This window comes from Urocitellus parryii, chromosome 4 (genome assembly GCF_045843805.1).
Source record: "Urocitellus parryii isolate mUroPar1 chromosome 4, mUroPar1.hap1, whole genome shotgun sequence".
Taxonomy (NCBI): domain Eukaryota; kingdom Metazoa; phylum Chordata; class Mammalia; order Rodentia; family Sciuridae; genus Urocitellus; species Urocitellus parryii.
Genome location: NC_135534.1, coordinates 182,663,878 through 182,682,391, shown reverse-complemented (window position 1 = coordinate 182,682,391; position 18,514 = coordinate 182,663,878).

Genomic DNA, 18,514 nt, shown 5'->3' with positions numbered 1-18,514 from the left:
TGTAAATAATATATTTCTAAACTAAATTTAATATTATTTTTATACCCTGTCAAATTTTTTCTTTTGTCTTCTTGGTCATGAACACAATGGGTTCAATCCTTCAATAAGAGGACTAATTTATTCTGGAATAAATGTACAATTATTCAATTTTATTCTAATTTAAAGTTATTTTTACATAAATGTTCTTTTTGTGAAATTATGTTTTAAATTATATTAATATACTTGAGTATGAGGGTCCATTTTCTCATCTTGGCATAGTTGAAAAATCACTGACAATATGTATTATAGAATAGTGAAAACTAAGTATGACATTGAATGTCCCATGCAAACCAAAAGATGAAGGAGAAAACCCATCCCCCCTCCCCCCAGTTGCCCAGTAAAAATGAAAATTAAAGGAAATAGCTGGGACAATAGAAGTAGGGAATAGATATTCTAAGATATTTAAGAGAAGTCAATCATGGGAAGCAGAGTCACTAGGGAAGATGACAGTAGGAATGTTTTTCCATGTTGAGAAGGAAGTCATTACACAAGAATTCTCATGCCTACACTGCATTAAGATTAAGGTTAAGGTAAGATTAAGAGCAGAGAAGGAAAAGTTGGTTATAGATGTGGCTTTTGGGCATCTCAGGAATTCAGATGTCTCTCCACACTACAGTAAGAAGAGAGATGTTAAAGAGCTATTAGACAGCATTGTGTTGTATATCTAGGTAGAGACTAAAACCAGGTCTGCAAACTGAATACTTACTTTTCTTATTACCAACAAACATGGTGAATAATTTGAGTATTTTGCATTTAAAGATGTCAAAAGACAAAATTACAACAGATTTAGTTAACAATAAATTTATCAGATTTGTGATTCATGATCTGGACAGCCTCCATTCTACAAAGTACCACAAGCTTCCCACTGGCCAGTAATAGAACAGATTGTTTTAAAACTGGGAACAAGTACACAGAATATTAGAAAATATGCTCGTTACTTAACATCAGGTTGATTCATATAACTTGTTTGCAGTGGTTAAAGCAGAGAGGACTTCCTTATCATATCAGCTGTTGGAGATTTGTGTATTATCTTTCTCCTGATTTGGGGGAAGTTCAGCTAAAAAAAACTTTAGATTCTGCTTAGTGTAAAAATTAAGTATGAGTGACACTATTTTGGTTTGGTCTTTAGGGCCCAATGCAGGAGCTCAGTCAAACCAATAACCTGCTATAAATTTTACTTAACAAAGTATTAAAACTTCTAGTTCCAACCTGAGAAGTAAATAATTATCATCTTTCATGTCCTCACAAGACAAAAGCTGAATAATTTGAAAATTAGCAATTCTTCTTAAATCTATGAAGCTATTGTGATTTCAGGGCAATCACCACCCCCAAAACTGAAGAGACAGGTGAATGCATACAATCACAGCTTAATTTAAGCAGCAGCTATGGCTGGAGCTGGTAACTGGCAGAAACACAATTATTAATGAGCAGAGACTAAAATTTGACTAGTCAAAAAATCCCAGGGAAGTTCCATAGCTCCATGAGATTTTTTTTTCAAGGAGTTTCATTAGCTTCTCAGAGTGAGGATTAGAAAATAATCACCCACTCCCAGTTTCTGTGAAAAGGAATAATAACACATGCAGAGTCCTAGGTTTAATCCTCAGCACTACATAAAAATAAATAAATTAAGGTATTGTGTCCAACTACAACTAAAATAAATAAATAAATAAATAAATAAATAAAGATAAATAAATAAAAGAAATACCCCTGGATCATTTTGTTCTTAACAATAGAGAATTCAGGTTTAGGGATGTAGGGATGTAGCTCTATGGGGGATGTAGCTTTCCTAGCATGCACAAGGCCCTGGATTCTATTCCCAGCACTGAAACAAGACAAAACAAAACAGAACAAAAACAAAATACACACACAAAAGATCCCCTGTCATCAACGAAGAGTTTTTACCAAGACCTAACTGACCTGCAAGAAGGGAAAGACCCAATTATTCAGCCTCCTCTAGCTTTCAACATGAATCAAGGGAAAACCCAATTCTAACCCTATCATCAAACCCTCCACTTTCATTTACCGACCAAAAAGTTGAGAAGGACTTGTAGTGTTCACACCCCAGGTGTAAAATCTTGTTATAAAATTGGAATTTGATCACAGAATTATAGGATGCTTTGTCTCTCACACACCTTACCCCCACATCAACATGGCTTCTGGACGGGCATGGTGGCACATGCCTATAATCCCAGCTACTCAGAGGCTGAGGAAGGAGGATTATAAATCCAAGGCAAGACTCAGGAACTTAATGAGGCCCTAAGCAACTTAGAGAAAACCTGTCTCTAAATTTAAAAAAAATTTAAAAAGATGGCTGAGGATGTGGTTCAATGGTCAAGTTCCCTCTGACACCTATAGGTATAGCAAACACGAAGCACAATCTAATATATCCCCAGGTAAACGTGAAACCTCACATTAAAGACTGTTTTCTTCGTTTTTTTTTTCTTTTTTTTTTAAACCTGATGCATCATGTCTAGATTATAAAAAGAAAAGTCATTGTAATAAAGCAAAGCACAGTCTGCAGAATCAAAGCAATCCAAAAAACCAGACACATAAGTGGCAGACATTTTGGAATTATCAAACAAGGAGTTTAAAATAACTAAGATAAAGCTGCTAAAAGCTCTAATGGAAACGTAAGCACCAAGCAAGAGAAGATGGATAGTATAAGCAGAGAAATGGAAATTCTAAGAATCAAAGGGAGATGCCAAAACATTTTTTTAAAGTAGTAACAGAAATTAAGAATGCTTTTAGTGATTTTATCAATAAACTAGGTAAAGCCAAGGAAGCAACAATGAGAGGAAGATGCCAATAGTAACATCCAAACTGAAAAGCAAAGAGAAAAAACAAGAATGAAAACATAAATAAAAAAATAAATAAAAATAAAAGCAGAATAGAATATTTAATAACTGGGACAATTACAAGATCCATGATACATGCATAATGGAAAAAATACAAGAAGAAAGGGAGCAAGAAGTATAATTACAGAATTTTCCAAGGCAATGACGATAACAGACCACAGGTCCAGGAAGTTCAGAAAACCCAATAATGATAAATATAAGAACATTTGCAAGTAGGCATATCATATGTAAAACATAGAAAACCAAAAACAAAGAAAATGTTTGTTTGTTTTTTTTTAAGTCTATGAAAAGAAACACCTTTCCAGCAGATGAAGCAGTTTAAAATTATATTAACTTCTCCTAGGAAACTATGCAAACAAGAAAAGAGTGAATGAAATATTTATCAATGCAAAATTCTGTATCCATTAAAATTTTCCTTCAAAACTGGAACAAAAACAGTATTCTCACAAAAAGAAAAATTGAAGGACACAACTAAAGGAACAGGGTTAGAGAAGCAATAAATGAAGATAAAATAAAACACTTTTTAATATTCTCAATTGATCTAATATATATGTTTGTTCAAAATAATCATAGTAATACTACCTTTAACTTTCATCCATAAGTGAATTGAATTATAGCAATATAAAGGATAGAAGAGAGGAATTAAGACATTTTAGTGCTTTATTCCAAAATTCCCTTTGATTTTTCTGCACTTTGAATGTTTTATGCCTGGGGTTGTAGTTTTTTGTTGTTTGTTTGTTTGTTTGTTTGCTTGTTGTTTTCTGTTTTAGTGTTCCTGAACTTTTGGTATCTGTTGTTTGTATTTTGGTATTTGTGGTTTGGTATCTGTAGAAAATCCTTAGCCATTGTAACTTTAAATATTTCTTCTGCAATTTCTAATTAGTTATTCAAATGAGTTGACAATTTAAGTCCACCAACCAAATCAAATGAGACCAAACCATTAAAAAATGAACATAAGTGTTCATAATATTTTTGTATAATTATCCCAAACTGAAAATAACCAAACACTTTTCAAAGAATGAATGGATAAACACATACTGGAGTAGACATACAATGGAATATTATTCAGCAGTTTAAAAAATGTGCTTTAAAGTCACAAAAAAAAAACATGAAGGAAATTTAAATGCATAATGCTAAGCCAAAGAATTCAGTCTGAAGATATTGCATGCTTATTTTAATGTTATCCCAACTTTATGACATACCAGAAAAGAAAGAACAATAGAGAGATTGAATTTAAAGATTTGTCATTGCCAGAGTTTCGTCAGGAAGGAAAACAGAATAGATAGGTGGAATACAAGAAAAGTTTAGTATTAGTGGATACATGCTTTTATGCACTTGTCAAATCCATAGATTCACCACACAAAGAGTGAATACTAATGTACACTATGAAATTCCATTAATAATTATGTGTCAATATTAATTCATCAACTGTAACAAATGTACTGTGTTAATGCAATATGCTAATAATGAGGAAATGTTTCACACTAATACAATAGGTTAATAATAGGGGAAATAGTGAACATGTATATTGGCACATCATAAACCTCTGCTTAATTTTATGCAAACCTAAAATTGATCTAAAAATTAAATCTTCTCCATTTTATAAAAGGCAATAAAAGCATGGTATCACAAATGAAGATGCCCTGAGAGCACACTGTTGATAGGTATAACTTGTAAAGTACTGCTTGTGGACATAATGATAGGTTGTGACAATAATGTTCCTATTGGGTAAAAAAAAAAAAAAAAAAAAAAAAACAGAAAGAAAACAAATTAAATTACAAATTAGTATTTATAATGAAACCAGGAAGCTTTAAAGCAATTAATATTTAAGTGAACTAAGCTTTCAGGGAGGTAGTTTTGAGGTTTATAACTAAGTCATCTCAATCATGTCAAACCCCTGGCAATATTTGCAAATACTGGACTCAAGCCCAGGCATAAAGCTTCTGCTTAAGGAAACAAAAAAGCAAAATTTTGGTACCAGAAATTAGAAAAGTTCTCAAATACCTGTTTAGATTTTTTAAAAATTGAATTATTACTGAGTGGGTACTAAGTAGATAGTCAGAAATTTTCTAAAGACAATACCTCCTAAAGGTTCATGAGACTTTGGAAACAAAAAACTGCAGAAATACAGGCTTCACATACTTTTCTGATTTTTTTCATCAAAAATTTGCCAGAGTTTTAAACTATGAAAGGGACTGGAAACTATGATGGTACCTGAGAAGGTCAGAGCAGAGAGTTGGCTAGGTTAAATCCAGCTATGTTCTTAACCAAAGACCCTGCAAGGATGAAATTTAGGTACAAAGGTGCAATGGAAGTAGAGTTAATGTTTCCAAAACTGAAACCCAATACCAGGTTAGCTACATTTTTACTGTATTAACTTGGGCAGCTCATCCTTTGAGAGAGTAAATAGGGTCTGGGAACATTCTATTGTAGATAAAACTTAAAACTATCTGAAACATATAATGCTCAGCACTTAAAAAAAAACTTTAAAACAATAAAAAACATGACTAACAATCACAAGATGGCAATAGATGAAAATATACAGATGGTCTAGATACTTGAGCTAGGAAATAAGGATTTTAAAATAACTATAATTAATGTGTTCAAGAAAAAAGAGAAGAAGAATATAAAAGAAAGATAATTTTTATCATAAGATTATAATTTAAAATGAATGAAAGCAATGTCCATGAACTGGAAGAGTCAATATTGTGAATATAATTTCCACTAATTGTTATAAAAATTTGTTGCAATGCATCAAAACAAAAGTAAATTTCTTTTGATATTTTCTCCTGTCACTGAAAAATTATTAAATCTGTTATTATATATTTGCCTATTAATTTTGTTATTACATCTTTTGCTTAAGTTTAAATCTCCCAACCCAGAAATCTACTCTAACAAGATAGAAAAAGAAGAAAGTATTTTTCTTATTGAGAAAGCATTAAACCAGAATGTGATGATAAGAACATCTATTAAGAGGTTAAATAAAGCATAAATCTTGTCCTTTTATATAACCAAAAAAGATACAATCCATTCTATACATGTTCTGGAAATAAACAATAACTAGTGATGATTACATTTCAGAGGAGATGGTTCCTAGGTCCTTGAGAAAGTCATTGGTTCCTTATAGCTGACAAAAACCATATTCTGGTTTTAAAAGTTTCATGTGCATTTCAAGGAAACAGAAGAAGAATTCACAAGTTTTCTAAATACTCTAAGCAGAGGGTGAGCAAGGGAAGGATGGGTGAACCTTTTCCTTTATTTTCAACAGGGATGATGAAGCCTCTTATATTTCAAGTTGTATTTGTCCTTGAAATCTCCTCCTTGAGTTAATAGAAAAATATTAGCATTACAATCTCCTGTCTCCATTGTGGTTTTTACCCCCCCCCCCCCGCCTTTTTTTTTTTTTTTTTTGGTAAATTGCAGGTGTCTTATTAAAGCAATTACTAGAATTACTGCAGAATAACAGAATTTTTTTCTGAATTTTTTAAAAGTCCATACACCATTTGCCTTGGAATAACTCTGACAAAGGTATACTGATGGTAATCAGTTAAATCAAATTCTTAATTAGTAACGTTATGGTTGAGATATTAGGTGTTCCCAGAAAGCTCATGCATGAGCTTTCAGAATGCTTATAGGTGAAATAATTGGGTTGTGAGAACCTTAATCCACGCATAAATCCTCTGATACCAATTAACTAGTTGGTGTGGCTAGGGGAGGAGGGTCATTGGCATTCCATTGGGGTATATATTTTGTCCCTGATGAGCCAAGTTTAGTTTCTCTGTGTTTTCTGATTGTCATGTTCTGAGCTACCTTCCTTCATCACATCCTTCTGCCCTAATGTTCTGCCTCGCCTCAGGCTAAGAGCAATGGAGTTGGCCATTTATGGACTTCGACCTCTGACTCCCGTGAGTCCCATAACAAATAAATTTTTGCTCCTCCAATTGTTCTTATCAGGGCTTTTGGCCATAGCAATAAAAAATCTGACTAAAACATAGGAATTTATGTCCTTTAGCAATTGTTTTAGATTCTCAAATAGTTTTCTCTGTGTGAAATGCAAAATATCCATGGTCATAACCCTATATCAAAGATCTATTACAAGGAACTATTGAAAGGTACAGATTCAACTTTCAGTGGTTAATATGTATGGATTTAATTGCCTTAAGTCTTGAGAACTAATCCAACTAAAGGGATCCCCTCATAGGATCTAAATTAATAATTACAACACAATAACAGTAAACTAAATCTCTAAAAATAACACACCTTTACCTTAGTTAAGAAAACTGCATCCCAAAGTTAAGCAAGGAATGTCAAACCTGATTTTTCGCAGTCTCTGTTTGTGAATGTTAGATTTCTGTTTGTCCAGTTAGGAAGTGTGTTTTTTCTTTTCTTCATCATCTTTTCAATCTAACCAGGTAATCAAATATTTTTGTATTAAATTTAAGGTTTGACTGGATGTGGAGGTGCACAGCTATAATCCCAGCAGTTTGAGGCAGGAAGATTGCAAATTCAAAGCTAGTCTCAGCAATGTAGTGAGACCCTAAGCAACTTAGCAAGATCCTGTCTCAAAATAAACATTAAAAGGGGCTGGGTTGTTGCTCAGTGGTCAGTACTCCTGGGTTCAATCCCTAGTTCCCCCCGAAAAAAAAAAAAAAAACAAAGCAAAACAAACAAACAAACAAAATACACAAAAACAACCCTAGGGCTCTAGGGCTCAAGTATCTGCATGCATATCTATTATATTTACTTTGTTATTCTAAAAATTATTAATGAAGATGATTCCTCCATGTCTCTGTCAATAATCAGTTTGTTGAATTTATAAATCTATACCTTGTTCATACTGGGATTATAATTTAGAATGAATTATAAATGAAATTTTGTGAACCATTAGGGGGGTACAGAATGAAAAAGTAATATACCAAGAACCATATTTGTTTTCTAATAAAATAGGATTTTTAAAGTAATTGTAATAATCCTGCTGTGAAAAGAATAACAGGATCACTAGAAGAATAGAAATGTGTTTGCTAGAATAGTTTTATTTTAGTTTAGCTCACTACCAATATCATTTTACTAGAAAACATAGGTTTTATATCTTTTATGAGAAATATGGTCCAGTTCTCCTGAGGAGCTGGCTTCAAATGGGAAACATAAATCCAGTTGACTTTTTACCCCCAACATGACCATATGAGTGGTCAGATACACTTTAAAGTGTGTTTTCCAGCATAGCACAGTGATAGCCTGTCTTTCCTATAGAAGACTTTTCTGCCAACAAAAGTCCCCTGTTCAATAAACTTCTTGGAGCTGTTCCTTCTAGATCCTTTTTACTTAATACCTTAGGGTTTCTAGGGAACAGAGAAGCACTTTGGAGTATTGGACATGATTACAGGAAGATTCAGTTAAAGCACACACAAGACATGAACTCAGTTCAAATCCAGAAGTCTGCCACACATAAATTTAACGGGGGAGATTCCATGCTTTTTTGTGAGTGTCACTAAGATTTTTAACAAGGCTAACATTTTAACATAGTAAGTTGCAGAATCTTATTGAAAAGTGTTTATATATATATATATATATATATATATATATATATATATATATATATATTCATTTCATTCTTCCATTCTTTTGTCCACAGGACTAATCTTAAAGAAATGGCAAATATTTGTGTATTTGTGGATGGCCATGGAAATAATTACTTTCCTTTTATTTGAAACATGCTTTGATATCCTAAAAATGGGAATTATATATATTGAGAAAAAAATTATCACTGTCTGAGTATTGGCTTTTGATGGGAGAGTTCAGGCCATCAGAATATCAATAACCAGAGTTGAACAAAATTTCTTACTTTTGCAAGCATTATTTTTATGAATCCAACTGCCATCAGCTTTCTGGTGAAACTGATAAGGAATTATTCAAATAGCATATCACTTTCATGTTTTAAATAAATTTTGTTCTTTTGGTAAGTATAGTAGTAAATTATTCTATAGTCATATGATATTGTTGATGATACACGAATTTTAACCAAACAAATAGGGGCTCAGTTAGTTAGGTTTTCACTATAGCCTACAAAATACCTAACCAGATCAATTTAGTGGAAGGAAAGCATATTTTGGTTCATGGTTTCAGAAATTCAGTCCTTGGGAGACTAACAATTGCCCTGGGCCCAAGTGAGAGAGAACATCATGGCAGGAGAATGTGGTGGAGGAAAGATACTAACTGCATGGCAGCCAGGAAATACGGAGAGAGGGAGGAACCAGGGATACAAAATATAATCCACAAGGGTGTGTCCCACATTACTACCTCCTTCAGCCATGGCCTACCTGCCTCTAGTTACCACCCAACCTTTCAAACTATTAAATGAGCAAATGGATCAACCATTGGCTATGTTATGGCTCTCATAGCCTAATTATTTTATCTCAGAACATTTCTGCATTAACAGGAGCTTTTTGAGGATACCTCATATCCAAATCCATAACATGGTGTTCCTGTCACCAAAAGCTCATGTCCATTTCACAATGCAAAACGCATTTGGTCTATCTCTAAGTGTTCACATAGTCTTAACAGTTCAAATGTTACATTAAAGTTCAAGTCCTAAGTCTCCTTTGAGATTCAAGGGACATTCTTAACTGTGAGTTAAGATCAAAGCCAAGATCAAAACCAACTACAAAGATCAAAACCAAATTGTATATATGATATTATATATGTATATATATATATGCATATATAAATATATTTCCAATATTCAATGGCTTTAGAATATTTCCATTCTAAGATGGAAAAATACGGGCATAAAAAGAAGGGTTGTGACCAAAGGAAGGCTAAAATCCAGCTTTGCAAATGATCCCTATAATTCCACATCTGGCATCTGGGGAACATGGCAGGATGATGTTCTCTCCAAAAAGTGTGTATAGCTCTATGGCCTTGCCAGTTATAGCTCACATGCTTCTCTCTTGGCCTCACTCTGATCACAGCCAACCAGTTTTCTCAGCTAAAATTCCATGTTACTGATATCTCTTAATCCTGGGGGTCTCCATTCGAGCTTTGGTTTCACCTTTTTAGTTTCATGTATTACCCTCTCAGGGGCTGCCCACAGGGATTCTAAAACTTACTACAGTTTACATGACCTCCAAGGTTTCCTTCTAAATCTCAGTGGAAACCTTCATGACCCCTTTATTCCAGGATTCTGCATTCCTGCAGAGCCTGCACCACATGGACAATGCCAAGGTCTTCCACCAACTGAAGCAGTGGCTGGACTCCTTCGACCACGGATCAGCAGCCTCTGAATGCCTGGGTGGCTGAGCACAGGGAAATAAATCCTGGGGAAACAAATTTCTAGGCACCCCTGTTCCAGCAGTGTTCCTCCAAAATTTCTTCTCAAAGGAGTTTTTGGTTTTACATCCTTGAGCTTGTCATGGGTTTAGTCTTGCCAGTTTCTGAGAAGCCTTCAAGGTATATTTTCTATTGTCTCTGTGCCAAGTACTTAACTTCTCTGTAGTGACAGTAATATCTTCAAAAACCTTATCTCCCTCCGCCCCAATTTTATACATTCTTTTCTGGCCAAAATATGAACTTTTCAAATCATCTCTTTCTTTTTTTCCCCCCTAATTCCCACAGTAACCTAAATAAAAGCAATTAACTATTGGTAATAATCATAGTACTATGTGCTATGCTTCCTTGAAATTCCCTCTGTCAAATTAATTAATCACATTTAAATTTAGCCTCACACAAATACCTCAGGACATGGGCAAAATCTAGACAAGTGCTTTGCTAGAGTATAACATGAATAGCCTCTAGTCCAGTTCTGATTGAGTTCTCATTTTCCTCTGAAAGTTCATGAGCACATTCTTTACTGTCTGCATTTCTATCAGCATTCTGGTCTTCTGAACTCTCACCAGAATCACTCATTAAGCTCTGCTTCCAGTATTCAAAACCTTTTCCAGCCCACATCTCCAAACTTTTCCAACTCCTCCCACAAACCAATTCCAACATATTCTGAATCACATGATTAGGTTAGCTACAATGAAAACCTCATCCTTGGTCCCAATATCTGTGATAGTTAGGTTTTTTGTAGCTGTGACCCAAAGACCTGACCAGACAACTGAGAGGAGGAAAAGTTTATATTGGTTGGTGGTTTCACAGGTTCAGTCCATAGCCATATGACCACTGTTGTGGGCTCAAGGATAGGCAGAACATCATGGTGGAAGGGAGTGGTGGAAGAAAGCTTCTCACTGCATGGCAACCCAGAAGTAGAGAGAACAAGAGGGAGAAGCCAGGGGGACAAGATATAATGTCCAAGGTTGTGTCCCAGTGACCTTCCTCCTCTAAACTGCACAAGTCACCACCCAGTTCAATAGTCCTTTTAAACTATTAATCCACCAAATGGACGAATCTACTGATTAGATTATGACTCTCATATTCTAATTGCTCAGTTCTGATCATTTCTGCATTGACCCAGGAGCTTTGGAGGGGAAAACTATTATCAAAACCATAACAGGAATATGGTATAGAAATTATTAATTGATTATCAGAGTCAAATTTCTTTTAGCCTCTTTATCATCAATTTCCATTTTCTTTTGTCAGTAATATTTTTACACTATTTCTTATGTATTCAAAATGGAGTGTCTAAGCTTAGAGTTTGCCAAGTTTTAGTCTTTTCAGTTCTATAGCAAAATTATTGCCATTGGAAATTTTATCCTTCCCTCAATGAACTGTAAAATGAATTGCTCATAGCTAAGAAGGCAACATAATGCCTGTGACAAATAAACTATCAATTTTTATGAGATATTTTAGTCATCATTTAAGTTAAAAAATTGTTTTAAAAAATTTCCAGTTGCAGGTTACAAGCATCAACCACATTTTTAGAATATGTAGTCTCTTTAACTTCAGATTAAGAATTGTAGCTCTTGTAATTACCTTTAACTCATCTCTTTATTCAGTGTTAATTCTAGACAGATCATAAGTTTTCCAAAATTTATGAGTCACCACAAAAAAAATGAATCCTTAAATAGTCCACTTTTCCCCCCAATAAGTGGTCATTAGTAAACATTAGTAAATCTGCTCTATAAATATAAATATAAGATAAATCCGTTTGGGTTTTTCAAAATTTGAAATCTCCAAAAGCTTAGAGAGATATCATAGCCAATTTTAGTTGTTCAAAAACTTCTTTATAGTCTAAGGCCCAAATCAGAGGATCTTAAATATTAACATGTATTTGTTCCATAAGAGGGTTTGGCCATTGTGCAAAAGTTGGAATCTACTATCTAGAATATTCTACTAATTTTGAAAATTGCCTAAGGTTTTTGTTTATTTTATTTATTTTTTGGAGAGGACATTTTATCTGCAAAATGAACTGATTTTTATAATGTAACACTCTGTGGCCTTCAGTTGACAAGAAATGTCCTAAATATTTTACTTCAGTTTAATTATGCTGCTATTTGTCTAATAAGGCCTGTGATTTTGTGGAGCAAAGACAAAGTAAAATAATCAAGTGTACATTATTGTCTAATTTCTGATGCTACCAACAAATCTTCCACACTTTAAGAATCATATATCATTCTGGTGGGACAAATTTATTTCATTAATTTTTTTGTATATAACTGGAGAAAACAATAGAAGAATCCCAAAACCTTTAACGGGTTCAATTTGCCTTAAATGCTAGACTTTTTCAAAAGCTACTCAAACATAGATTCGCCCACCATAGAAACAAAAAGGAAATAAGGAATGTAGGTCAGTTGCAGAGAAAACTTTCATGTAATGGTGTCATGTCAGAATATTTGCAGCTTTAGGAGTTACAGATCTTTTCTATAGCTATACAGTGGTCACTGTCTTCATAGAATTTACCTTCCTTCATTCTTAGAAATATGAAACTATTACAGGATGAGTGTCTCTTTATAAATTATTTCTTCTTATTATAATTCTTTTGTAACTTGCTTTATTTCTTTTTAATTGATATCTTGACAATGAGTATTGTTTGACACATGGTTGATGCTTTGGGTAAATAAGTTTTATTGTTTCTATATCTTGATTCCAGTAACATTAATCCCAAGGGTTCAAAGCAGTGTGCTGATTCTTTTAGATCCAGGTGCTTCTTCAGTAGGAGACTGCCATTCTTTGCCTAATCCATTCTTTCAGAAGGCTCGTAGCAAACAGATCAGGGCCTATTCTCCACGCACACTCCATTCAGACTACAGAGGATGGTAGCCTTTGAAAAAGAAAGAAGAGAAAAAGAATACATATTCCTCAGTAACAGAATCTACCTGCCTAAGAACCATGGAGGAAAAGAAACTGAAGACAGACTCAAAATGCCAACAATTTTTATTGATCTATGGAAAACTTCCAAGGGAATTATAGGATAAATAGCATCAATATCTATCAGAGAAAGCAAAACTTACACTATATTAAAGCACAGTTATTGATTAACAGGTCTCACTCTTACTACTGAGATTCCCTCAATCTGTCAATTTTGAGCCATGTACCAAACATTTCCTATCTGAGGATCTTGTTCCTTCAACTGCCACATGTTCTAAAGAGTCTTTCTTCAGTTCCTCCTCCAACATCCTGTCTTCTTGCAATAATGGCATGTATTCTCTCTTTTTCCTTTCTTGGTTGGCCAGGATAGGGATTATTGTCTTTAGTAAAGACTTCTAACTGAGAAGTGAATATAGCAGACTTTGATTTTCTCTCTGTTTTGTTTTCTTTTCTGTCTTTCTTTCTTTCTTTTTTTAGATTGTTCCCAAACTGAGTAGTTGTTGCTTAAGATTTGAGTAATATTCTGTCCTTGTCATCCTACCACCTTTTTTACACTTACATTTGGGTAGACTCAATATAGGTTCAATATATACCCCAGGCAGAGGAGAAAAGATTGCTAAGATTCAAGAATATTTTGATCTGTCTCTGGGTCCATGCCAGTGAATTTGGAAAAAAAAAAATCTCAATTTGCTGATTGAAATCAACTGGAGAATCATTCATGTACCTACATGGCTGCAACTTCTTTCAACTCACCTTTCTCAGAAAGGATTCAGGTATGGTCACTGGCCACTCCACTAGATGGGTCTCTAACACCTTAGTTCTTCCCTATTTCTGGAGGTTTGCAGATAATTATCTTCCCTTAGCTACCACATTCCTTAGTGTGATATTTTAGATCTCATAGCATCAGCTTGCTGCAATATGCATAGAAAGGGCTAGTTTTCCTTAAATAGAGACAAAGGAAGTTTAAATTCAAGGGCACTTTGGCTTTCTTTCTTGTGGTGACATCCATCTCCTTAATACCTTTTTCATTTTTATTTTTGTAGGTTAAGCTGCTATCCATTTTATTGGTAGCCTTTTATCCAAGTTCTCTGTTTCCTTCTCATTAGGTCTCTTTATCATGTCTGTTTTCCTATTAACAATGTTTGTGGATACTGAGGATCTCCTGAAGGCAAAAATCTGTGCAAAGACATGAAGTGGGCTCAAGGCTATTCCACGGGACACACAATCCCATGTTCTCAAACAGCCGGTTATGACCTCTTTACAGGAAAATCCATTCATGAATAGAAGCCCCCCCACCACCAGACTTCTTCCCCAAGTCAGCTTGAGGCAGGAAAGAAAAAAGCAGATATGTAGGGAGTAGAGAGAGAGACATCAAAGAAAGGAAGAGGTAGGTTGTAGAAGCCGAAGTGCATCAAATTTCCTCTTCCATTTTTCTCAAGTTTTTCTTCTAACTATATACGTTTTTTCTTAAAATTATAATTATCACAAACCAGCAATTTGTTTGAGACAAAGCCAACTAAAAGTTCCAGTAAGTATTTTTATTTTTCCAAATAAAAATAATTTCCTTTAGATTGTATTCTTATATATTCATCCAAAACACGAGAGAGAGTGAGAGAGACTCACCCCTTAAGAAAAAGATCTACAGGAGATATTCTGTCTTCTTCTACTTTCCAACTCTGTGGTGACCTTAATGAGATTTTAGAGCCCATGTTACCTATACTTATTCAAAAGGAAAATCTTCAGTTTGAAAGGGGTGGTTTGATTCATCTGGCCAGTATTTCAACAGAGTGCTAGAAGGGAAACATTTTTTTGTTTTTGTTTTTATTCATAATTCAGTGTCTCTTATCTGACCCTTGCATAGCCAGATTTGTATCTGGTTCCTTAGTTCAGGAATTTCCAAACATGCTGTTCTTTTTGCCAGAACTGTTGAAGAAATGTAATTAAAAATAACATCTCCTTCCAACTCGGAAAACCTCTCCACTAAAGTAGAAGAGGAATGAAAATTATGGTTGAATAAGCATTAATCCAGAAAGCAATGTGCATCACAGGCAATTTTCTAAGAGATTGCAAAGAAATAAAGAAATCTCACTCTTTTATGTGGGCAGGCAGAGACTACCCATTACATACTTGTTTTCAAAATAAACACAAAACTAGTACTTCCTCTAAGAAGAGAACAGGAGGAACAAGTATTAAGCTTCTTATTTTAAATTTGTATTTGTCCTTATATGTCACACCATATTACGTGTGTTTTCCTCCTTCTTCCCTTTTATTTTGACTGATTGAATTTGCTATCCTTGAAATGTTATCACGCATTGATAAACACACAGTGTCTGAATTAATCACACTCTCAACATCCTCCAGAGCAATAAAAGAAGCTGAAACATTTCCTCCTATGAAACTCCTTGTGACATGCAAGCATTTTAAATTACTTTTATTTGAATATTGTAACTCCATAAATAAGACAATATTATAACTTCTGTGCCATCAATTTTTGGCAAAATTAGCCATCTTGGCAACTTTTTTTCCCTCAAATATTTCTTTTAGCATCATTTATTTTTTCCCTATTACTACAGTACTTCCTTTTAGCTCCCTTAGTGAGGGTCCTTAGGTCTTTAATTCTAATGGCATTTATCAAGAATAATATTTGTTTCCCACTTTAAAAAAATTGTTTTGCTGTCTTTTTGATTATAGAATGATCAGCATGATATTGTAGAACTTTAAAGATATTATTTCACTGTTTCTTATTTCAATGAATGATGTTTTATAGTGTACTGTTTTAGATTGTGTCTGAGTTATCTTTTCCTTTGTTTGGTTTTAAGATTCCCTCGCCCCAAAAAAAATCTTCTATAATCTCATTACAACTACAGCAGATATCTTCTATAGTCTCATTACAACTACAGTGAATGTATTTTTAATTTATAAGGTTTGGGGCATATGGTCTTCCCTCTGTTGATTCATGGTTCCCACCACTTTGGAAAGAAAGTTATGATTGTTGTACTGATCGTTAAGCCAATCCTTTATCACTATAAAATGTCTGCTTTGTTCCCTAGTAAAGTCCATTCTGCCTGATATTATCATAGGTACACCAATTTTCTTTTGGTTAATTTTTGGGTAGTGCCGTAGACATATTTTGCTTCCCCCCACACTCCCAACTGCAACCTTCATTGGCTGCTGTAAAATCTGTGACTGTGCTGCACTGGGTGGCAAAAGCAACTTTTCAGGTATAACAGGTTGTTTTAAATTTTGCTTTATATGGCTTTACAAACAAAGGGAAAGGTGTGCTGAACAGATAAAATATTCATGGCCCTGGAAGCTCATTTTCTCTCTTTTGGAGCTTTAGCAGAGAGCTGGCTCAGCAATGTTGAGTGGCTACATAACAAGCTGATTTCAGTCTTCAGGCTCTGAAGACTCCATTGTTGCAAAACTATTTCTCCAGCTAGAGGGTTTCCATTGATCCATAGTCAGGTGATGTTCTGGGCTTGTCACATGTATGCAGCTTCACTCTCCTGGAAAGATGGCCCTGGTGCCTAAGGACATCTCTATGTGGTCTAACTGATGGTTAAATAGATTTGGGGATTGTGTGTACTCTTCTGCTTCTATGCTCTCAACCGACTGTTTTATGTCTGGGCATTATTCTACTGATGATCCCTTTGTTGGATAGCTGTTCACCTTCCCTCTTTGTAAAGAACAGCTCTCATTTTAATGTTTGTGGGGGTTTTTTTTCCCCCACACTTTTTAAAGATTTTATTTGAACAAAGGATTTCTCTGGTTTTAAGATACAGAAAAAAAATTTTTTGTTAGAAAAAGAGTGACCTAGTATGTTAGAGTAATTACTGTTTGGTTATGGAAGGAAACAGTTACAAAACAAGCAAATAAAATAATGCAGAATTTTAAGAAAGCACAATAGTGACATAATCACCAACAAAAATCACAATAAGTACAAAGAATCAACACATTTACCAAATTCTTTTGTCAATGTCACTTCTTGTATTCCCTTTGTTTGTGAATTTATTTATTTCTTTCCTGATGTATTTTGTTCAATAATTCTTTGAACTGTAGTTCATAATTACAGTAGTTTCCTGAAATTTTCTTTTATTCATTTACATCCTTTAGTTAGAGAGTTTAGCTGGGTTTTCAATTAAGTTCACAGTTTTTTTTTTTCCCTCAGCTTTTTACAGATAATAATCCATCGTTAATAGTATCTTTTAGGCTCATTAAAATGTGTTATCAGTCCAATTATAATTTTCAATGTTAATTGTTTTTCTTGGTTCTTATTTATTTTTCATAAAGTTTAATATATTTAAACTGAGAAAATTGCATTTCTTTATATTTTTATTTGTATATTTTATGTAGAAAGTGTTAACAATAGCTTTTTAGAAATTATTTCTCACACTTTACCCTGAAAAATTCTGTTAGGTATATATTGAGCCTTTTTATTCTATATCCAATGTTCTATAGCTTTCTAAAACAAGATTGATTTCCTTACCTCTATGTGATATTTTTTTCCGAAAATATTCTAAGTTCCTAATATCTTTTCACTAATTATTTTTCATACATATCTAATCAATTCATTGAGCTTTACATTTAGGATTTTGAAAAATTATAATGACTTCTAATTTGTGTTCTACTTTTTTAAATCTTCTTGATTTGAACATGGTATCCTATTTTCCATTTATTGCATTTCATGTTGTAACTTTATATTCTATGAAATAAAACTGTTATTTGGAATCTCCTCTTTGGCACAGTTCTTTCATTTTCCTTTTCTTCACCCCTATATGAGTGGGGGAAATGCGGTCACTGAGTGTTTTTTCTACTATAGTGATTTCTCATTGTGGAAATGAAATAGGAATTTGGGAATAATGAGAGATACCGATTCTCAAAGAAACTCTTGAACTATGGAGATGCAAGGGAAACTGATGTGATACAGCAATTTGTATACGGGGTAAAAGGGGGAGTTCATAATCCACGTGAATCAAACCGTGTAATATGATGTATTAAGAACTATGTAATGTTATGAACGACCAATAAAAAAAAAAAAAAAAAGCACCAGGAACAATTGCAACTCCTCAACACATGATCTAGGCCTACGCCCTTTACCCATCCCCTTTTAACATAAGATTTCCCTTTTAACACACCCACAGAAAACAGTGCTGTGAAAGTATGTATCTCCACACTGGCTCCACCTCTAGTGCAGACCCTAGCTACCCTCCCTCTATAAACATTAGCACTCCACCCAGGGGGATCCTCCAACTCCTTTGGAGTTAGCCTGCATTCTCCCATGAATGGACAATTCTTGCTTTATCCCAAAGGCCTTCCTTTTTTGAGATGGCCCCCATTCTTCCTTGAATATGTATCTATTTTCTATGTTGATTAGT